The following is a 12,483-nucleotide window of genomic DNA, read 5'->3' on the forward strand; positions in this document are numbered from 1 at the left end:
TATAGTGTATTTGATAAATAATTGATTTAAGACGTGAACTTAATAAAAAGTTATTTATTGTGTATTATTTGTGGAAGATCCAAGCAGAGAATACATCAGGATAATATATTCTGTGATCTAAGTATTTTGTTGTTAAAGATGTTCAAAATTGTAAGCGTTCCATAACAATATATTATTAAAAAATCACTTTAACACTTTTCCTCTTTTCTCGATTGAGTATTAGTCTTTGTTGTACAAATAAATTATTACAGTCACTGAATACATAGTTAGTGAAAAAATTATCACATTTATTAACTGAATTAATAATTTGCAATTATAAAAATAAAAGTTATCCAAGAACATTCAAAACCCATCTCTTTAAATTAATGATGACATTTTCAAGTAGAATGACATTCTAGTAATGTTTACATATCCATACTAGTGTGAATTTTACTACACGTAATTTGCCGTGTAAAGACAGAAAAAGTAGAGATACACGTAAAATATTTGCGAATTATGTACCCATAGCCTTAATGTATTTCGTAGCAACGAAGAGCATCTCTGACGTAATATACTTGACGACAGAATTTTATCAAAAATTATCACTTTAATTTTTATTTCTGTAGCTTTCTATTGGTCAGAATCTCCTATGAATGAAATAATCGCTGTAATCAAGCGATAAGTGTCGAGTAGACAAATGGGTGAGTGTAATTTCTGTAATTTTTATTGTTGTAGGCTTCTATTGGTTAGAATCTCTATGAATGAAATAATCAGAAAAACTTAAAATGATAGGAAATAAATTATTCAACAAGTCAACAACATTTAAAACAGCAAACATATTGAGATCTATTTTATATAAAACCAACGAATATAGAGGTTACCGTCTATATTCGTTGATAAAACTAAAACTAACAATGAATTACCAAGAGGGAATAACGACTTGTGTGTATGAAGACCTTGTGAATTCGAACTTTTTATTTGGGTGAACCATCAATACAATTAAATGCTAGAATAAGTGAACATTAATCTTATATCAAAAATAAAAAAAAAATCTCAAAAAATATGTAAACACGCTTATAGGGGAGTGCAATTAGAATGAAAACATGCACTGTTTCGGAAAAATTCAAACAAGCTTACATTTTTCTAAAACTTTTTTTGTTAGTTTATATACTTGTTAAAGTAAAAAGTTCTACTCGCAGATTTGGCCGCTAATTGCTTATTAATTGTTTAAACAATAACAACTGTTTTTTATAAATAATTTTAAAAATATCGGTAAATTCATCATTTAACTTTGATCAAATATATTTCCATTTTGTTTTTGATTATGCTGAATCCGAATATGGCATTGCAATTTGAAAATTTCTTATACAGAAGCTCTTATACAGTGTTTTCGTAGCTAGGAACCGCATGGAAAACTTTTTTATTATAAATTTTAGGAAAAAAGTTATTCTTCATAAAATGCTCTGGATAGTCAAAAATCTAAAACTCAAGCATCATATATCAAATTTTATCAATTTTATACGAGTTATGTCAAAAATATGAATTTCGTTAAAGAGTAAAGTACCTTTATATTCCAGAATATCAAAACATGATATGAAAAGTTCTTTGAAATTAAAAACTATGTTTACATATACAATTCCATCATTCTAATCGAAAAAAAAAAAATCAATTTTTTCTCAAATTACGGATACTCATCATCATTTTATTATAATTATGAGAACTATTTTATTATCACTTTTACAAAAAAAAGTTCTTATTCTTCTTCTTAGCCTTCTATCGTCCACGTTTGGACATAGGCCTCTCCCAACTCCTTCCATCGGTCTATCCTGAGCAACATATTTCCAATTCGTTCCGGCTACTCTTTTAATATCATCAACCCATCTCATCTGTCACATCTGTCATCACAAAAAAAAGTTATTCTTCATAAAATGCTCTGGTCTAAAATGTAAGATACAACCATCATATATCAAAATTTTTTAATTTTATACAAGATATGTAAAAAATATGAATTTTTCTTAAGTGTTAAGTGCCTTTATTACTCACAGTATTTTAATTAGAAGAATGTAATTGAACACTTAAACAAATTTTTTAATTCCAAACAACTTTTCTGAATAACAATTTTCGATATTGTGAAATGTAAAGGTACTTTACTCTTTGGTGAAATACATATTTTTTGACATATCTCGTATAAAATTAATTAAATTTGATATTCGATGATTGCATCTAAGATTATTTACGATGCAGAGTATTTTATAAAGAATAACTTTTTTTCGTAAAACTGATAATAAAAAAGTTTTCAATAGGTTCGTAGATATATTGTATAAGAGCTAAAAAAATTTTTTTTGCTGAAAATTTATTATTGTTAAAGCTCATTATTCAATGTATTTTAGTAAGTTTTACAGAAAAAAGTTTTGATCATTTTGTATAAACATTTTTTTAAGCTGGTAATTTTAGGTTTTTGTATTACATTTTTGTTATCTTTCTTAATTTTCTTAAAAAAAATAGTGTATTTCACGTCTAACGTAAAATTTAAAATTTAGTGCATTTTAAAGCCTACATCCCAAACTTTAAAAAAGCACTTATCAAACTGTAATAGATTTGTTTAAACTTGAGTAATATCGTCTTAAAGTGGTGGTAATTCTATAAAACTACGAAGATTTCAAAAATTACATTTTTTGAGACGTCATATCATTTGAATTAAATTTTTGAGATTTATTTTAAATGAAACATAATTTGGTAAGATGCTTGAAAGGTAAGTTGGGCAAAATTTAGAATTTTATAAGAAAAATTGTATTAGTTACACATTTTTAAATAATTTTTAAACAAAATTTATGTAAGGCTCATTTCCGCTCACACCGTACTTAAGCCCATACATTTTATTTCTTTCTATTATAACCATAAGATAGTTTAATTATTCTTCTATCATGTTCGATAGTTTAATTATTCTTCTATCATGTTCAAGTTGTAAAATTTCATTTGATCTATTAGTTAAAGAATTACATTAAAATAACTCAACCGTGCACTTCTCCGTATGCTAGTTTACAGTGCGCCAATGTTTGTGAGAAGGGTGACTTTAGCGTTATAAATAAAAAATTATAGAACGTACAGATTTAATTTTAGAAAATTCTATATATAAGCTTTTTTTTGTAAAATTTTCTGAATTTTCCATGGTCAAGTCAGTTTTTTTCTAAAATTTCTATTTTTGGAGTTATTTAAAAAAACATCTAATTTCGTAGTTCATTTGTTTAATAAAAAATGAAGCACCCACTTCTCGAGTAGAACTTTTTGATATGTTGTTTATTAAACATTTCTTAATGAAATTACAAAAAGTTCTATCTTGTTTGATTTTTTCCGAAGTGAAAATCTATATGCACTCCCCTATCAGAAAAATGAACATAGCATTCAATGGAAATATTCAAAGAATCAAAATAAGATTTATTTCTTAAGTTCTTCATAAATCCTTTAATTATTTTATACTTGTACGTCTCAGTACCATAAAGTACTAGATAATAAATTACACTATTTTACATTGATTGAAAATTGTGCATGTTATTTAAATGAGGTTAATGTAAATTTATCCATAATCGATCGAGTGAAAATTCTTCTTGAAGGTGATTTTTAATCCTTTTATACCAATTACCATAAATTCAACTACAATGGAGACACTTATTTCTGAAACATAGATCGTGGTTTTAAGTCCAGCTAAAATTATTCTACGAATCGTTTATAACCAAATCGCTTCGAACATCTGTTATTCAAGATTTAATCAATGATCATTTTTTTAGTAACTCAATTGTTCGTATAGATTATTTTTATTTCGTAAAGTGATCCCAAGTTAGAGTGTTGGGTCCAATATTATACCGAATATACACGTATGACATTCCCGAATTAAAATATACAGGGTGTTTCGCGACGAGCTTACATTATCGGAAACTATTTACACGATAGTTTTGAAAATTGTGTGGATGACAAGCTATAACGAACTTAAAGAGAATATTTTGACAAAATTGCCACTTCCGGTTATACCGGAAATAAAAAGATTTGGGTATTTCAAATGGAACATCCTGTATATTATTAAATTTTTATATTCTACGTAAAATTCTTGAAAAAAATTTGTAAATATACCATAAGTCAAAACCACATATTTTTGACTTCATATCTTTTTATTCATCTTTTTTTAAAAATTTTGACAAGTGGACAAAATATCAAAATATCAAAATTAATAGTTTATCCATTTACAAACATAATATCTCTAAAACCTTTGTACACACAGATTAGATACCGTTCTTTCAGGAATTTACATCGAAATCGAATTTGTAGATACAGGATGTTCACAAATATTACGCCACTTCTCTAAGCTTCAAATCACAGTAAGTCAATAATTTTAAATAAATCACCCTGTATTTTATAACGTTAACGAAACTCGAATAGTCTTTCAAATACGTTTAGGTTTCCCAAACCCCAAAGTTAATACTTTAGGAGATCAGCATCATCGTCAATCAGCCCTGATTTGTCCATTGTTGAACATAGGCCTCCTCCAGATATTTTTATCTTCTTCTGTTCTGCGCCTATGCTATCCAATTAGTCACAATTCTTTTGAGGTCGTCGTCGCGTTGGGTGTCTTCCTCGGCTTCGCTTGTCTGCACGTGGCCTCCACTTAAGAAATTTTTTTGTCCATCTGTCGTCTTTCATTCTTGCAACATGTCCCGCACATCTCCATGTAATATGTTCGATAATATCTTCAATTCCGGTTCGTCTGCTTTCTTGTCTCTTAGTATATTTCTAAGCTTATTCCAAGCATTGATCTCTTCATCTTTCGTTGTCTCTGTCTCAATTTTTCGGCTGATGTTTTTTGTGGGAGTTAAGGTTTCTGCTCCATATTTGAGAACAGGTAGGACGCACTGGTTAAAAGCTTTATTTTTTTCTTAAATGGATTGGTATATTAATTTGTTTTAAATACGTGTCTTATTTTTCCGAACGCAGCAAAACATAAACCTACTCTTCTGAGCAGCTCGCATGTTTTGTTGTCTCACGTTAACCTTATTTCGTGACCCAAATACATATAATTTTCACAAGTTCTATGGGCAATTTCTCCATTTCTTTTAGCTCGTTGGGGACGAGATTGGTCATTATTTTTGTTTTTCCTTAGTTTATCTTTAACAGGTTGACTGCCTGGCGGTCGTATACGACCGCCGTAGCATGAAGAACTTATTGAGCTGTTCGATTTGATACGATCTGTGATATAGTTCCTGTTTTGCCAGGGGTCGGGTAGAGAAGCGGATTTATTGCAGTATTCGACCGCTGTGGAATACAGTCGTCGTATATACATATCACTTTTCATTTTGGCAGAATAGGGTAGACTGAAATGATATCGAAATTTTTACATGTCTTTATTTTGGGTAAATAATACAAAATTGTAAAAAATATTAATTATTCCAAACTAAATAACATACAAAAGTTAAATAGGAACATGGAAGAAATTAAAAATTATCAGTTATTTGAAATATTTGTTGAAACAATCTAAACAATGGTGTGGTTGACCTTCACAAAGTGTCATAAGAGAGTCATAGTTACGACCGCACCAGGGGGGCTTGGGGGGATGGTAATCCCCCCCAAAACCAAAAGAGGCTTTTGATCCCGTAAGGACCCCCGTAAACGTTCGAAAGTCTTTGTGGAGACAGATGCGGTCTCCTCCCGTACTCGCAACTTGCCCGCAATACCGACCACTCCTCCCCGGATGTCCCGTTACACCATTCCTCGTTGCTAAATGCCGTGGCAAGTGCACCAAGTGGCAGGAATTGGAGTGCGGCGCTACGCCTTGGATGGCCTTTCCAGGAGGAACTATGGACTATGTATAGACGATCTTCCGGTCTATGAGCGGCACCGTCGCACGCGTCCCTCTTTTGGAAGGACGCACTTGCGCGACAGTGTGGGATTAGAAGTCGATGGAAGCCAAGGAGACCCATCAACCCCTTGCCCTACTAAGGATGTCGTGTCAACACAAATGGATAACGAGACATCCCCCCCCAGGTGGTGAAGTCTGGGGTCTCCCCGATACGGAGTCTTCAGCAAACACCCATTTGGGGGGAGGGTGCGCGCCGAGAGTGTCTCCGCATCAGGAGAAGAAACTGTCCTATCATGCAAGACTACTGCCCCTACGAGTCCGTCTCCAGTGAAGGGGCACGCTGGCCAACACGTGGGGCTCCCCTTCCCCGTAGTACCTGTGTCGCTATTAGATGAAGTCCTATCTGGCAAAACAGGTCGACATCTTGGTGGAATGGTCCACCAGCATAGCACGTTTGACAGGATAGCCGTTCCAGGAGCCTACTCCTGTACCACTCTCTCCACGCTTCTGGGTTTGCTGTGTCCACGCTGGCCCTTGGAACCAGCGTTAAAGAATATGTGACCTAACCTATAAGCATCAATGGGGTTTGCATGTCGCCTAACCTGAGAGTCGCGGGGTATGCTAAAGCGCCTTACCCGCGCCTCCAGGGTTTGCTGTTTGCCTAACCCAAAGTCACAGTAGGGTTTGTCGTTCCCGGACTGCGCCTAACCATTGGCGAGGTTATACAGAACGAAAGTAGAGTGGTCCCCCGTCAGGCTCGTCTCGGATACTAAGTACGTAGACCGTTGGTCAGTGCGACTTCCCGCCTGGCGACACCTCAAACGACGGCCACGTTACCCTTACTGGAAGCAGCAAGTGGATCGCGCCCTGCACTCGTTTCTACGAACTCGACACCTCAAACGACGGCCTAAGCACCTTTCGTTCAGGCCCATTTCTCGCCTCTTACGAGAGACAGGGCTGGCCCTGATGGTATTCTTTGGCATGTTCCCCTCAGTGTAGGCTGAGGGTACTACACCATATAGTTGGCCCCATCAATGGCCCGTCACAGTAAGTAACAGAACAGAACGACCGCCTGAACGACCGCTTGGCACCACGGGAATAAGCGAACGTTCACATTATAAGAATTTCGACCGTGCGATGGTTAAAATCTACATAGTGGTGAGATTGGTCATCATTTTTGTTTTTCCTTAGTTTATCTTTAACAGGTTGACTGCCAGGCGGTCGTATACGACCGCCGTGGCATGAAGAACTTATTGAACTGTTCGATTTGATACGATCTGTGATATACTTAGTTCCTGTTTTGCCAGAGGTCGGGTAGAGAAGCGGATTTATTGCAGTATTCGACTGCTGTGGCATACAGTCGTCGTATATAGGGGAGGTGGGCCTAAGACGGGATACTTTTCTTTTGAAATTTTCTGAAGCACAAGTATAAAGTCAAATAAGACTCAATTGTGGTGCTTGTCTCTTATTAGTCAATTATTTAAAACATTGTTATCAAACTTATGAATAATTCTGAAAAACGTAGTCAGAAAAATTTATATTCAAACAGATGCACAGTTTCCCTTTTTACCTATAAGTGTTGGTTAAACGGGAAATAAGATAGAGGTAAAACGGGATAAGAATTTTGCACAAATGATATATTCTTAAAGTTAATTTTTATAAAAAGGACTGAAACAAAAGATTATTAGACATTATTTGCACACATCACATACAAATGTGTCCTCGTCATCCTCGGCATCGGCGCAAGCGTCATGCGCCCATTTATGACAACCAGAGCACCTTATCCAACCCTCGCCGGACCTGTCTTCTAAGAAATTGTTGCTGCAATATAAACATGCGACGTTGACTTCTTCAGTTTCGGATTCACTACTGCTACTTTCCTTCTTCATATACTTCTTCCTTTTCCCTCTTGTAACTTCAATATTATGCAACTCCATTGACTTGTTTTTATTCTTAATGTTTATTTCTGAAGACTGTTTATTTCGGCTACTGCTTTGAAGAGATTTAATTTTTGTATTAGCATTAATTTTTTTAACGCTCACTCTTTTATTTTTCCCTTCTTGCTCTTTGAAAGACTTCTCTAATTCTTCTTTGTAAGGGGTACTTGTGTGAATAGCCGCTTTACCTTTCTTCACCTTCCTTGTTTTTTTCTGAGCTACCTTATCTGCCACCTTTGGGTAGGGGGCAATTTTTTGAGGAGAAATATAGTGGTGAATTTTGCTAGTGGATGGTCTAATATCATCTTCAACTGGAAAATCATTTTCCTCGGATTCGATTGAACCCAGTGGCTGCCCGACTTGTCCGATTTGTTCCACTGGCGTAACTTCCCTAGGAATTTCAATAGAATCTATGCGTTCTGGGGGCTCTTCCGATAATACTGCGCCATCGTCTCCATTAGGCTCAGTTAATGGTCTCTCTGTAGGCAGAGAAGCTGCAAACATGTCATCTGTGAAGACAGTACGGTCTACTGGATAAATTCCGGTCTTATTGAACCCATTTATGGCGTTCAACGGTGTTGAAGCTTGTAGATAAGCATGGCCAAATAATGAACCAATTTGAGGTAGAGTTACACACTTGCCTGGATTTTGCCTCAGCCAAACTTCCACTTGTGCAGTATAAAAGGTACTTAGCGGAGCCATAAATAAAACATCGAGCGGCTGCATACGGTGACTGCAGTGTGGAGGTAAACATAAAATTGTCACACCATTCTCCCTTGCTTTTTCTATAGCGGCAATATTTTGAGTGTGGGTTTTGTGTCCATCGAGTATAAGCAATGCTGAATTGTCTTTAGAGGCTTGAGTGTGGATGAGGAAGTGATCAAACCATTTAGTGAATAGATCAATCTGCATCCAGCCAGATTTATGTGTCACCCCCAAAGTTCCTGGTGGAACGTCATGCATAAAGTGCTGCTGCATATTTACCCTGGGAAAAATGATCATGGGTGGGATGAATATTCCACTAGCGCTCATACAGATCACTGCAGTCGATAACTCACCACTCTCTGCTGATGTGAGTGTACCCACTTGTTTTCTACCTCTCAAGGCCACTACCTTTGATGGACGCCCTTGCACTGTTGTGATCCCCGTTTCGTCCACATTGAAAATTCGATGTGTAGTAACTTCATCTTATCTTGAAGGGGCTCCAAAATATCAAAAAAAAGTTATTGCTTGTTTGTTGAAGCCTCGAGCCCTAGCTGCAGAAATAGCTTCTGGCAATCGCAAAGAGAGCTTATGTCGCTGCAAAAACGAACGTAACCAGTGCCATCCAGCTAGTTTGGTGGTCTTGTTGAAATGATGTTCGATATTATTAATTTCAGCCAATTGGAATGCAAGACTATGAATACTTCTTGTTGTTAATCCATATAACACAATTTCCATGTTTTTTGCATATTCTACTAACTAATGTTAACTTCCTGCTGCCAAGTTTCTTTGCGGTTCCTTTTGCTACTTGATTTGTATCCTTAAATCTTCGTTCTAGTGTTGACTTGGGGACATTAAACGTTTTCGCAGCATTCAGAAAACCATGAGTACCATCTCGTACATTCTCCAGGGCTCTAGCCATCGACTCTTCGGACCACGAATTGCGGTTAGATTTCCTTTTATAATTGGAAGGCATCTGGAAATAAATGAAATCATATATAAAAGAGATATGTAGGTAAAACGGGATATCCCGTTTTACCTACACTCTATAGCCACACTTTTAAATTTAGCGCGTAAGGACTGTGTGACACTGGCAGCAGAAGTTCATGCATGAAATCTAACCTATCGAGTTCGCGTAAACACAGCCGCGACTGAATACCATGTGTTTTGCACATGCTAGGAACTCGTTAGGTTATCATAAATATCAGCTTGACCCTTTACATAAATCATAAAAAAAATAATACTTACGTTTTACTTGCAAAATTGCACCGACGACAACACACATCAACAATAACCGGTATGCGTCACACTTAGCCGTAGGAAAACTAAACTAGCGACGTTGCCGTGTTGTCCAAAATAGCATTTCCCGTTTTACATACATATCCCTTTTTAGGCCCACCTCCCCTACATATCACTTTTCATTTTGGCAGAATAGGGGAGACTGAAATGATATCGAAATTTTTACATGTCTTTATTTTGGGTAAATAATACAAAATTGTAAAAAATATTAATTATTCCAAACTAAATAACATACAAAAGTTAAATAGGAACATGGAAGAAAGAAGCAATAATACGGAATCTTTCTCCCTTCACCGAATGTTTCAAACGGTGAAGGGAGAAAGATTCCAGATGATTGCTCGAGCCACTATGTAGATTTTAACCATCGCACGGTCAAAATTCTTATAATGTGAAACAACGCTATGTATGTCGGCTGTCGGCTACGCCCTGGCGGTCGTATTCGACCGGTGACATATTTTTTCAAAAATTAGGACTAATAAATAAAATTGGTGAAACATTAGTAATGGATGTATTTCAGTTGGTTGCCAGATGCATATTTTTTAACTTGGCACCATGGACTTATTTAAACATTTTTTTGTGTCAGTCACCTGTTAAACCGACTCTCTGTGTTACTTGCTGTAGTTGTTGTAGCATAACTCTAACTTCTGTTTAGTCATCTGTTATGCGAACAAAGCCATCGGCATATCGGAGATATCTGCATAGGTTTCCATCGCTGCTAATACCGTTGATTACCACTCTAGCCATTTAAATGCGTACTCCATGACTGTTAGATTTGGCGACAAGGCTTTCCCTGCCGCACCCCTCTGCCAATTTTTATCTTCTCAGTCGTACAATGGAGGTTAACAGTTGTTGCATTTTTGTATACATTTCGAATAATATTCACATGCTTGTGGTATATTCTGCATTCTGATAGTGCTTTTAAGATAGCAACTGTTTCCACTGTGTCACATGCTTTGTGAAAGTCGGCAAAGATAAGAGCAATGGGTCTATTATATTCGATAGACTTTTCGACTAGAGTTTTAAAACATTGCAAATGGTAGTTTGTTCCGTGCCCTGTCGATATACTGTCTGTTCTTGATGGAAATCGAGTCTTGCTTCTAATCTGTTTGCCAGTATTCGAGTACGGAGCTTATTCTCCAGTTACTATATGGACAATTCTTAATAAAACACCATGTACATGTAAGTTAAAACGTAATTTGAGTCTTGCTATTTATTTTATAAGTAGGTAATGAAAAAATCTGGAAAATTACCGACCAATCAGTCTGTCAAACCATCTTTATAAACTTTTCGCGAGGGTAATCACCACAACATTGGACAAGAAATTAGACCTATATCAAAGTAGAGAACAAGCTGTATTCAGAGCAAACTTTGAAACCAACGGTGACCTCCAAACAATAAAACAACTCATCGAAAAATGCATAGAATATAACAAGCCCTTAGTTTTAGCATTCGTAGATTTCCACATTCGAGGCTAATATGTAATATATATAAAAATGCGACAAGCTCGATACAACTACACGCTAACAGCAACCAAATAAAAATCCAAAGGGGTATCCGTCAAGGGGATACGTTGTCATCTAAACTTTTCATATCGGCTCTAGAAAAAGCGACCAACACCCTCGAATGGGGCGATAAAGGAATAAATGTGGACGGAGAGATGCTACACCACCTAATGCTGGCCACTCACTTACGGATATCGAAGAGGCCGAGCGACTGACAGGTGGTTAATTGAAGCCAAAATCACCACATACATGCAGTTTTCGTAAAGGCGTTGACACGCTCGATCACAAAACTGCATGTGTGTGGCGTCTCAACTGCAGTTCATTAACTTAACTACTCAAATAACGGCCTTCAGTCCTGGCCTGCATGCCATGGCCTCTTCGATATCCCTAAGTGAGTGGCCAGCATAAGCTACGCAGACGATAATCCTGATTGCAGATGATTTAGGACAAATTAAGAAAATGTTGGAAGAAATAACAGCATGTCATAAAATAGGCTTAAAATGAGGCTTCTCGGCTTCTCGACTTCTAGGCTTCTTACTAATCCTCTCAAGATCCTACAATTGTTTTGTTAATATATTACATTCAAATCTATCCCTCTACCAACCCTCCCTTTAGCAAAGGGCAGAGAAAAACTATGATTTTGAATACTACTATATTCTTCCCTTATACCGGAAAGTAAGTATATACCTTATACTTGACATACTTTTGTTACCACTACATATAAATGGGTGCATGTATGTGAGTGTGAGGGTTATACACCATACGTACGTACATGTGGGTATTTATGTGTATGCATAAATAATATGTACTTTGATATTGGCTTGATCATTAACTTTTGATTTAAACCAGACCACTTAACAAACTCTGTTTTTTTGTTGTTTGTAGCATTTAATTTTACTTTAACCGGGACCTGAAAATGCTGTGCAAAGTGTAGACAGCGAAACCGGTCGTCAGTTGTAAAATAAATTATTTGTGAGAACGTCTCTCTTTTCTTTACTACAATAGTATGGACTCATACATGCAATCCATTCATTATTTGCTTAAAAATGAATATAACAAAAACAAAATATATGACGTACTTAGTACCAAGTAAACACCTTGAAATACAAAATGAACAAATAGAACTGGTAGACAAATATATATATATATCTGGGTCACGAAATTAGGATAGTTAAGTATAATCAAACAAACTCTATGTTTTGCTGATGATCAAATTGTG

This window comes from Diabrotica virgifera, chromosome 7 (genome assembly GCF_917563875.1).
Source record: "Diabrotica virgifera virgifera chromosome 7, PGI_DIABVI_V3a".
NCBI classification, from domain to species: domain Eukaryota; kingdom Metazoa; phylum Arthropoda; class Insecta; order Coleoptera; family Chrysomelidae; genus Diabrotica; species Diabrotica virgifera.